This window comes from Pseudophryne corroboree, chromosome 6 (genome assembly GCF_028390025.1).
Source record: "Pseudophryne corroboree isolate aPseCor3 chromosome 6, aPseCor3.hap2, whole genome shotgun sequence".
Lineage (NCBI taxonomy): Eukaryota > Metazoa > Chordata > Amphibia > Anura > Myobatrachidae > Pseudophryne > Pseudophryne corroboree.
Window position 1 is genome coordinate 134,915,369 of NC_086449.1, and position 11,506 is coordinate 134,926,874.

At 47.5% G+C, this 11,506-nt stretch overlaps 1 long non-coding RNA gene across 1 annotated transcript; it reads right to left on the minus strand.

Moving 5' to 3' along the window:
- Positions 1 to 3,911: 3,911 nt before the first annotated feature.
- Positions 3,912 to 11,039, minus strand: LOC134936691 (uncharacterized). Its single transcript, XR_010180536.1, has 3 exons — positions 10,930 to 11,039; positions 6,932 to 7,017; positions 3,912 to 4,578 (listed from the first exon to the last, which is right to left on the minus strand). It is a non-coding gene; the product is annotated as an uncharacterized LOC134936691 (long non-coding RNA).
- Between the last annotated feature and the right edge of the window lie 467 nt (positions 11,040 to 11,506).

Consider the following 11,506-nt stretch of genomic DNA (forward strand, 5'->3'; position numbering starts at 1 on the left):
TGGGACCTACTGGACAAGTGGTCCGGGTCACATCTTCAGATGCATCGGTTGATCACCCTGTCCCCAAGGGCCAGGGTGTCACTACTGTGGTGGCTGCAGAGTGCTCACCTTCTCGAGGGCCACAGATTCGGCATTCAGGACTGGATCCTGGTGACCACGGACACAAGCCTCCGAGGTTGGGGAGCAGTCACACAGGGAAGAAATTTCCAGGGTCTTTGGTCAAGTCAAGAGACTTGTCTTCACGTCAACATCCTGGAGCTAAGGGCCATAAACAACGCCCTACGTCAAGCGGAGACCTTACTTCGCGACCGACCACTTCTGATCCAGTCAGACAACATCACCGCAGTGGCTCATGTAAACCGCCAAGGCGGCACAAGGAGCAGAGTGGCAATGGCGGAAGCCACCAGAATTCTTCGCTGGGCGGAGAATCATGTAAGCACACTGTCAGCAGTGTTCATTCCGGGAGTGGACAACTGGGAAGCAGACTTCCTCAGCAGACACGACCTACACCCAGGAGAGTGGAGACTTCATCCAGAAGTCTTCGCACAGATTGTGAGTCGGTGGGAACTGCCACAGATAGACATGATGGCGTCCCGCCTCAACAAAAAGCTACAGAGGTATTGCGCCAGGTCAAGAGACCCTCAGGCAGTAGCGGTAGACGCCCTAGTGACACCGTGGGTGTTCCGGTCAGTCTATGTATTTCCTCCTCTTCCTCTCATACCAAAGGTGTTGAGGATAATAAGAAGAAAAGGAGTGAGAACAATCCTCATTGTTCCAGAATGGCCAAGACGGACCTGGTATCCAGATCTGCAGGAACTGCTCACAGAAGATCCGTGGCCTCTTCCTCTAAGACAGGACCTGTTGCAACAGGGACCCTGTCTGTTCCAAGACTTACCGCGGCTGCGTTTGACGGCATGGCGGTTGAACGCCGGATCCTAGCAGAAAAAGGCATTCCGGTTGAGGTTATCCCTACGCTGATAAAGGCTAGGAAGGAAGTAACAGCAAAACATTATCACCGTATATGGCGATAATATGTTTCTTGGTGTGAGACCAAGAATGCTCCTACGGAAGAATTCCATCTGGGCCGTTTCCTTCACTTCATACAAACTGGAGTGAATTTGGGCCTTAAATTAGGTTCCATTAAGGTCCAGATTTCGTCCCTATCCATTTTCTTTCAAAAAGAATTTGCTTCTCTCCCAGAAGTTCAGACTTTTGTAAAGGGAGTGCTGCATATTCAGCCTCCTTTTGTGCCTCCGGTGGCACCTTGGGATCTTAACGTGGTATTAAGTTTCCTAAAGTCACACTGGTTTGAACCACTTAAAACGGTGGAGTTGAAATATCTCACGTGGAAGGTGGTCATGTTATTAGCCTTGGCTTCGGCTAGGCGAGTGTCTGAATTAGCGGCTTTGTCACATAAAAGCCCCTATTTGGTTTTCCATTTGGATAGAGCAGAATTGCGGACCCGTTCGCAATTTCTGCCAAAAGTGGTTTCATCTTTTCATATGAACCAACCTATTGTGGTGCCTGTGGCTACACATGACTTGGAGGATTCCGAGTTACTTGATGTGGTCAGGGCTTTGAAAATTTACGTAGCCAGAACGGCTAGAGTCAGGAAAACTGAAGCGCTGTTTGTCCTGTATGCATCCAACAAGATTGATGCCCCTGCTTCAAAGCAAACTATTGCTCGCTGGATTTGTAACACGATTCAGCAAGCGCATTCTACGGCTGGTTTGCCGTTATCAAAATCGGTCAAGGCCCATTCCACTAGGAAGGTGGGCTCTTCTTGGGCGGCTGCCCGGGGGGCCTTGGCACTACAGCTGTGTCGAGCTGCTACTTGGTCGGGTTCAAACACTTTTGCAAAATTCTACAAGTTTGATACCCAGGCTGAGGAGGACCTCATGTTTGCTCAATCGGTGCTGCAGAGTCATCCGCACTCTCCCGCCCGTTTGGGAGCTTTGGTATAATCCCCATGGTCCTTATGGAGTCCCCAGCATCCTCTAGGACGTTAGAGAAAATAAGATTTTACTTACCGGTAAATCTATTTCTCGTAGTCCGTAGAGGATGCTGGGCGCCCCTCCCAAGTGCGGACTTCTTCTGCAATACATGTATATAGTTATTGCTTCAATAAGGGTTATGTTATAGTTGCATCGGTCTTGAACTGATGATATGTTGTTTTCATACTGTTAACTGGGTAGTTATCACAAGTTATACGGTGTGATTGGTGTGGCTGGTATGAATCTTGCCCTTGGATTAACAAAATCTTTTCCTCGTACTGTCCATCTCCTCTGGGCACAGTTTCTCTAACTGAGGTCTGGAGGAGGGGCATAGAGGGAGGAGCCAGTGCACACCAGGAACTAAATTCTTTCTTAAAGTGCCCATGTCTCCTTCGGAGCCCGTCTATCCCCATGGTCCTTACGGAGTCCCCAGCATCCTCTACGGACTACGAGAAATAGATTTACCGGTAAGTAAAATCTTATTTTCTTAAGTTTTGGCTGCATATCTATAGTACATCCCACCCTTAGTGAGAGAATTGGTGAGTAGAAGAATGTTTGTGGGTGACTGGAGGCAGCCAGAGAAATATGTCCTAATAAATGTTGGCGCTGCATGCACCCCTTACTGTAACCGCAGTGACGGTTGCTGCAAATTATATAGAATATCATTTTTATATTTTCTTATGTGGGGTGGGTGTGCACATGGGTCCACCACTCACTGTTGTGTCCGTCCCTTTATGTGCTTTTGGAAACACGTACCCTAATGGGTAGCTATACAGACTAGGAGGGGAGGGGGCACATTAATTCATGTACTTTAAAGGACACACTCATTTTCAGTGGCAATGCCCCCTGAGTAATCCCGTTTCATTTGCCATACCCCCACTTCAAAATTCGACGACCACTGTGTGTATGGGTCTGTTGTTCTGCTCCTCTACTAAATGGTTGAAGGTAGGCACTAGCTATGACCGCTATGGAGACAGCCACACCCATGGCATAGGCCACACCCCCTATTTGTACCACCCTCACCGCAACGCTTGTCATACCTCCTACCAAGGCACACAATAGGCCCTTCATACATTTCAGCTCCAGGCCCATGTGGACCTTAATCTGGCACTGGCTACGATCAAGTCTGAATTATCCCCCACTGACCAATGTCCTGGCTATAGGAGAACTCTTCCTCTTTTCCTCTTAGAAGTTCCTGTCCATATGCTCTTGTTTTCTGTATTTAAAAGTGATGAGTTTTTTTATCAAAATATTGTATCATTGTTTCTCTTATCGATCTAAAGTTCTAAACCTGTTTATTGCAGCATAGCAGGAAGACTCTCAGCTCTGCTCATTTCTGCGTGTTCATACTTAGGGCAGTTGGAAATGGAAGAGGCTAGCGCTAGGCTGTAGCCAATATGAGCATCTAACCATTAACAACATGATGGTGGCTTCTATTAAAGTGGTCAGCCCACCTGCTTGGCATTATGTATCATCGGAGACCAATAATATCTGTTAGATTCTAGGGGTCTATTCATGAAGCAGTGAAAAGACTGAAGAAGTGAGTCAGTGGAGAAGTTGCCCATAGCAACCAGTCAGCTGCTCTGTATAAGTTTATAGTATGCAAATTAAAAATGTTACTTCAATGCTGATTGGTTGGCATTGTAGCCTATGCATTACTTTCAGAAAGACTTACCGGGAGAGGTTATTCATAGGATCCCTCACCATAAATGCACAGTAGAGTGCACAGCTCCCAAAGAAAGAGCCTCTGTCCCTGTGGGTGCATCTTAATACATTTGGGTGACCATTCATTTCTTATTGCCTCAAATAGCGGGGATAACAAATTAAAATTATTGGGTCTACGATATCATGTTGGGAGAACCACTGAGGTCATCATGGAAGCTGAATGTATTTATTACAATCATGCTTGCAGCACTGTAATGAATATAAACATATAAATATGTATATTGGATGCAGGTTAATACTGGTTTTGATTGATGATCATAAGACCACCGTCAGATAACCACAAAGAGAAGCCTTCATCTACCCAACCATGTAGCATGACTGATATGCACTAAGAGCAAGTTCCATTCTTTCCATTAGGCTACTGGCACCCTTTCCATGGAGAAACTTTCCATCTCTGTGATTCACTTGTAGATATGAGAGCCAGATCTGTGACCTTTAAGTCAGTGTTTGTGAAAAACAGACCACGCACCAAGTAATGAGCAATTCCAGCCATTCAGCAGAATTTTATCATTCTCAGTAATAAATTTAGTGAGGCCCAGTAACAGTCGGAATCTCTGCTCTAGGAACATCAAGCAGCGAACGTATGGTTTGACTTTTTTCCCCTCTGGCTCAGGCACATGACCTTTGGATAATGTTGGCTGGGCTCTAATCATACGTCTTTTATAATCTCCTTCAAATATAAATATTATCCAGCGGACAAAGGAAAGTTGATTCCATTTGGTGGCAACCAGCAAAATGTTCCGGTGTTGACCTCGATCCTGTTCTTTGGGGTTTTGTTTTGTAATTGTAAATATACAGATGTTGAAATTTAGTCCTGCGGATTGTCTTCTGGAAGAGATCTGCTAGACTGGGCTGAAGGCTAGAGGAGACAATGAGAGATAGCCAGTTAGTGGAGAACAAGGTGTGAGCACCACCTCAGAGTAGCTAACAAATCTATTTTAAAAATTATTCATATTTTTCTGTGGTGCATTTACACGAGCGATACACAGCGCAGTGCCAAGCCGAGGTGTTCACATCAGTGTCCACTACACCAACCTATTTTGCATGTGAGAAAAAACACAGCGGCACTGCTGTAGCCAGTGGCGTAACTACCGAGGGTGCAGCTCCTATGGGGCCTGAGCTACTTACAGGGCCCACTGCTCCCCCTGCACCCAGACATCGGCTGCCTCGAAGGCCCAAAGCTCCCCCTTCACCCTCCGTAGAACAGCTGCTGCAGCCTAAAGCACCCCTTACCGCGCAGGCTACAGCTATGCGGAGGATGTAGAGGGGGGGGGGGGGGGGGGGAGGGGTTCTGGAGTCCTTTCTGGCCAGCTCCAATTCCCGGCTGCCAAACGGTGACACAATTCGAGGGTATTTAGGGGGTGGGGACTAATTTAGTTAAGTGTCCACCCCCATCAGTGACCTCTGCTGTGTTCAGGAGGGACAGGTAATGTATCTCCTGCTTGTTCCACCCCCTCTCTTCCTTTCTCCCCCTCTCTCTCCCTGATACTCTCTCCTTTGCTCCTCTCTCTCTTTCTCTCTCCCTGACACACTCTCACTCTCTCTATGAGACTGTCTCTCTCTCCCTGATACTGTCCCTTTCTCTCTCCCTGACACTGTCGCTCTCTCCCTCTCTCTCCCTGACAGTCTTTATCTAACACTGTCTCTCCCTCTCCTTGATACTGCCCCCCCTCTCTGTCCCTCCCTGACACTGTCTCTCCTTCTGACACTGTCTCCTCTCTCTCAATGATAATGTCCCCTTCTCTCTCTCCCTCCCTGACACTGCCTCTCTCTCTCCCTGACACTTTATCTCTCTCTGACACTGTCTCTCTTCCAACACTGTCTCTCTCCCCCTCTCTCCCTGACACTATCACTCTCTCCCTCTCTGACACTGTCTCTCTCTCTTTATGACACTGTCTGTCTCCCTGACACATTCTCTCTCTCTCTCTTCCTGACACCCTCTCTCTCCCTCTCTTTCTCTCCCTGACACTCTCACTCTCTTTTGTTCCCCTCTCTTTCTCTGCCCCTCCCTGACACTCTTGCTCGCTTCCCTCCCTCTCTCTACCTCCTCCCTGTTCTCTCTCTCTCTCTCTCTGACACCCTCTCTCTCGTTCCTGTCTCTCTTTTTCTCATTCCTTCTGTTTCCATGAAACTCTCTCTCCCTGACCTCTCTCACTCTCTTTCTTGCTCCTCTCACTCTCTCTCACCCGACACCCCCTGTGAGTGTGTGTGTGTGTGTGTGTGTGTGTGTGTGTGTGTGTGTGTGTGTGTGTGTGTGTGTGTGTGTGTGTGTGTGTGTCTATCTCTCTCTCTCCTGCTCACATAAGGGGCACTGTAGTGATAAAGGGGGGCAGGGGGAAGCTTTAAAGATTTTGCTATGGGGCCCAAAAGTTCCAGTTATGCCCCTGGCTGTAGCACAAACTTAACACTCTATTTAGAACTTGTTACTATTTATTTAGTTAGAATAAAAGAAAGATTCATTGATCAACATATTTAAATTTTTATAAAATAATCTAACTCTGCATCAGCAGTTAAAATAATAGTAAATATCATATATAAAATTTGAAGGCTGTATATTATTAATGGATCTCAGAGTCACTGTTAGCTTACAAGATGACAATATAATTGTACAATAGTAGCTTATTGTCTCCACATGAATAGATAATAATAGTAGCACCAACCATGGATGGCATAAAGCTGTGGAGACTCTCAGTGCAGTCCCGTCAGTCTCTACACAGCAAAATGTCATTCACTGGAGTTCTCTGTTAAGAGGCTTGTCTAAGAGAATCCGGGTATTAGACACACATGTAGCCGCCCCCCGAAGGGTTAGGGTAGGGGAAGGGGGGATGTCTGATGTCGGGTTCTTCAATGTCAGGATGTCGGTGTCGGTCATGTGACCGCCGACATCCCAACAACTGGGATATCATACTGAATCCTACTAATGTACAAGTGACATTTTAATTAAAGGCCAAAGAAGACATCTACTCTGTTACCAGCAGAGGGCGCTGAGGTGTTTGGAAGACATATACTCTGTTACCAGCAGAGGGCGCTGAGGTGTTTGGAAGACATATACTCTGTTACCAGCAGAGGGCACTGAGGTGTTTGGAAGACATCTACTTTGTTACCAGCAGAGGGCGCTTAGGTGTTTGGAAGAAATGAAACCTCTTCTCTTTCGAGTAAGATGTTTGACAAACTGATTAAAACAAAAAATGAAAGCAGAAATACATACTAACCACAACTTCAGCCCAGTAGTCTTTTTTCCAACCCGTGTCCTAAATTGGTGATGTGGTCCCACGCCATACTTTAATCTTCTCATAGTCTAAGGGGTATATTTATTAAGAATCACCTAAAATATGATTGAAATTGCAACGTTTTGAAATTTCTCCTCCCGTCATCTGGTAACCAGCAGTCCCAGCAAAGATAGGGCCGTGTGCTGTATACCAATGTCATACAGATAATGCATATAGAGATCAGGGCTGGATCTAGACCTTGTGGCGCCCAGGGTGAAAAAATAGGGGCATGGCTTCATGGAGAAGGGACGTGGTCAGTTATGCCCCCTGAAGCTGTGCCCTCAGTAGTTGTTCCCCCAGTACTATTCCCCCTGTAGATTTGTGCCCCCAGTAGTGTGCCCCAGGGCTGCCACCAGAAATTGTGGGGCCCGGGACTGACAAAATAGGAAGCCCCCCCCCCCCTTCCGCCCCCCGAAATAAAAGTTAAATAAAAATAAATATATACTCCAAAAAATAATAAAAAAAAAATTTCTATGCAGACACAAAGCCACCCCCTCAAGTCTGTGTATTTAAGGTAGGCACATTTATTTTTTTATTTTAGTTGAAGTTTTTAAATTCGCCATCAGACACCTTAAGATCTCACCTAATTTTTCTTTTTTTTATATGTATATATTATATACACATGCATACATACATGTGCCGCTGTCTGGAGGGCCAAAGATGCTCATGTTGCTGCCTGCCCGCCTCTGTCCCCACTGTTCTGCTGTTGTCCTTCGTCCTCTTGCAGCTCTGTATTGAAAATGTCCCTCTCAAAATGGCCGCCACCTCAAACGAGACAGTTATTAAAGATACTAGAGGGCTCCTCAAGTATCTTGAATAACTGTCTCCTCTGTGGCTGCGGCCATTTTGGGAGAGACGTTTTTCAATACAGAGCTACTGGTGGATTGGAGGACAGCGGCAAAACAGCGGGGATGACAGCGGGTGGGCAGGCGGCTGCATGAGCATCCCGGGCACTCCTCTCTCTTCAGAGAGGCTGGGCCTGGGACAGCTGTGCCCTCAGCACCCCCCTGATGGCGGCCCTGGTGTGCCCCCTGTACAGTTGTGCCCCCAGTACTGTACCTCCTGTAGAGTTGTGCCCCCTAGTTGTGCCGCTTACAAAAAAAAAATATTAATACTTAATCCCTGCTCCTGCTTCCCGACCGCTGCTGCCCTCCGTCTCCGGACACCGGCACGATCCTTGGATCTATTGTCAATTATGATCTCTAGCGTCTATGTGCCGCTCCCACAATGCAGTGCGGGTGCGCGATGACTTCATCGTGCACAGCACTGGCACCAGTAGCGGATCTTGCCACAGTGGTGGCGCCCTTTGGAAGGCGGCGCCCCGGGCAAAAATCCTGTTTGCCCGTAGCAAGATCCGCTACTGACAGAGATATGATGGACTTCACAATTTTCAGAAGTAGGTTGTGCTGCGCTGAATAATAAAACAGGGCTGTAATGAGGGCTGTGCTGCTGCCCAGGATCAGAGCCAGATTATGATTCTATACAAGTGTAGTGAGAGACAGAGAGAAAAGACGGCACTCTTGGACATAATAGTGAAACTGTAATATCAGAACCAGGGTAATTATCAGAGAGTTCTGACCTTTCTTACCTGTTCTTCTGGCTTTGACTACCTGATGCTACTACTGGAGTCTTAGGGAGTAATTCAGAGTTGATCGCAGCAGCAAATTTGTTAGCAGTTGGGCAAAACCATGGGGGTCATTCCGACCCGTTTGCATGCAGCGGTTCTTCGCTGCGGTGCGAACGGGTCGGAACTGTGCATGCGCAGCGGGTGCAATGCGTGGTAGGCGCAATACGTGGCGGGTGCAATGCGCACGCGCGCTGTTGCCCGGCAGTGGCTAGAACAAAGAAGAAAGTGACCGCTAGCGCGATCGCAAGAAGATTGACAGCGGGGAGGCGTTCCGGGACGTCTACTCACCGTTTTCTGGGCGTGGAGATCCGAACGCAGGCGTGTCCAGACGTTTGGAGGGCGGATGTCTGATGTCAATCCCGGGACCTTCGTCGCTGGATCTGTCGCACAGGGTAAGTAGGTCTGACCCTGGTCTTGTTTTGCAGTAAACTTTTTTTGGATAGCAGGGCTACACAAGCGATCGCAGCCCTGATATGCTAAAATACACTCCCCCATAGGCGGCGTCAGGTTGACTGCACAAGCAGCAAAAAGTTGCTACGTGCAATCAACTTGGAATGACCCCCCATGTGCACTGCAGGTGTGGCAGATATAACATGTGCAGAGAGAGTTAGATTTGGGTGGGTTATTTTGTTTCTGTGCAGGGTAAATACTGGCTGCTTTATTTTTAAACTGCAATTTTGATTTCAGTTTGAACACACCCCACCCAAATCTAACTCTCTCTGCACATGTTATATCTGCCTCCCCTGCAGTGCACATGGGCCCTCATTCCGAGTTGTTCGCTCGCTAGCTGCTTTTAGCAGCATTGCACACGCTAGGCCGCCACCCTCTGGAAGTGTATCTTAGCTTAGCAGAATAGCAAACGAAAGATTAGCAGAACTGCTACTAAATATTTTCTTGCAGTTTCTGAGTAGCTCCAGACCTACTCCTAGATTGCGATCAGCTCGGTCCGTTTAGTTCCTGGTTTGAAGTCACAAACACGCCCTGCGTTCGGCCAGCCACTCCCCCGTTTCTCCAGACACTCCCGCGTTTTTCCCTGACACGCCTGCGTTTTTTAGCACACTCCCAGAAAACGCTCAGTTACCTCCCAGAAATGCCCCTTTCCTGTCAATCACTCACTGATCAGCAGTGCGACTGAAAAGCGCCGCACGAACAACAGCAAAACTGCTAAGTTTTTTGTTAAATAACTAAGCGCATGCGCGCTGCGTACCATGCGCATGCGCATTTAGCAACAAATCGCAGCATAGCGAAAATCGGCAACGAGCGAACAACTCGGAATGACCACCATGGTTTTGCCCAACTGATAACAAATTTGCTGCTACGATCAACTCTGAATTACCCCCTTAAGCCGGATCCTGGAATTCTGTGATTTATTTGGAGAATATCATAGGCATGCGCAGAAAATTCTATTAGGGTATGCACCTCCAGAGGGGGCGTGTCTAGCACAGCCCATTGGGCGTGTCTATCACTACATTATTTAACGTTGTCCTCAGATGGCTTTAAGCACTTTATGCCTATGGAGACACTCTCACAATTTTGTGTCAAATGTAACCCATAGCACACAATAACATGAATCCCATATACAACATACATAGAACACACCTGCTGCACACAAAGAAAATACATGTGCTAAATTTCACTCCGCAGCCTACATCCAGCTCCCCATCCCCCAATGAACCTGCTTACCGACAGGCAGCCCGCAGTAGGTACAGCAGGTGGGCCTCCGCTCTCTCCCACCGACACGTCTCACTGACACGTCCCAGATATCCCTGGACTGGGAATAGCAGAATGAGGACAGGGGACGCTGCATGGAGTGTGTAGCAGGAAACCTTTATCCTCTTCGAGCAGGGACAGGACATATTCATTATGAAAAAATTGTGCAATGAGAATTTTTAGTTTTCAATTCTCAATGCATTCTCCCACAATTTTTCATAATTCATCATGCTAGCATGAGAAAATTATCACTTCCGAAAAACTGTACTTTTTGAGAAGACAGTTTTTCGGAAAGTGATAACTTTCCCCACTGCAGCCGCGGACCCCACTTCCCCACCAGGACATCATTGAATGTGTCCGGCTGCACAGTCCCCCACGCCCCTGCCGGGGCATCAATGCCAGTCTCCGGCTGCAGAGGCCCCCACACCCCACCGCCAGGGCCGCCATCAGAAATTCTGGGGCCCAAAACTCGCAAATTAGGCAGGCACTCCACCCCCAAAAAAATTAAAAAAAACAATAATACAATAAATTAAGAAAAAAAAATACATTAAATCTATATATATTTATAAAACCATACAAAATAAATACACACACACACACTTACTCTCCCCCAACTTATCTACCACAGGCTGGCCGAAGATATAGCAGCTTGGTCCCATGTAGCTCCGCCCCCTCTGTTTCGTGTAGCTCCGCCCCCTTCTCATGACCGAGATCTGGCACTGTCACAGGAGAGGGTAACGGTTAGTGTATCCTGAAGATGGGGGCTTGTACCCCGAAACGTTGAATTAACAGCACTATTTCTACACATCTTTAATCAAGTCTCCAGAGTGCCGCCATTGTTTCTCCGTTCTATCTATCTATCTATCTATCTATCTATCTATCTATCTATCTATCTATCTATATATATTACACATGCATGCACATATACATACACACCCACGGAAACCCCCCTCGCTAAATCCTGCGTTTGCCACTGGTCCGGGTTGCAGCGGCAATTTTGGTCCGGTCAGAGCCTGATCCTCCTCACCTGCCGATGCAGGCTGCCGTCATCACCTCTCAGCTCCTCAGTTCTCCTCACATCCCATCCCCACTCCACTCCACTCCTCACCTGCCCCCAGCTCCTGCTGCTGCCACCCCTGGCACTGTGTTGTTTTTTCTCCTCTCATCTCGGTGCAGTGTGA